Genomic DNA, 366 nt, shown 5'->3' with positions numbered 1-366 from the left:
TACATATCAAACATCAAAACTTATATGCCTACCTTAATATCCAAATTTCCCCTTGGGAAAAAGTACTTGTACTTGCGCTTAATGCAGTCAAATCTTGCTGAAAAACCAGCCTTCACTGGACACCAAGCAAGCATTCTAATTTCTTGTGGGAGGACTGTAATGACAATACTAATGATAACAATAATACTGACTACTAACTTGACAATAATGAAACTAGTGTTTAGTCACTGACAATTACTGGTAAATCACATGCAAATACTTTAATCTGACATTTTCTCAGGTGAAAATTATCATTAAATTATAATATCAAATACCCAAGATTTAATTTCTTTTCTCCACCTTTTTGTAGAACACATGAGCAGCTGC

The sequence above is a fragment of the Penaeus monodon genome, chromosome 21, assembly GCF_015228065.2.
Source record: "Penaeus monodon isolate SGIC_2016 chromosome 21, NSTDA_Pmon_1, whole genome shotgun sequence".
Classification (NCBI taxonomy): Eukaryota; Metazoa; Arthropoda; class Malacostraca; order Decapoda; family Penaeidae; genus Penaeus; species Penaeus monodon.
Note: the sequence above shows the minus strand (reverse complement) of the source record.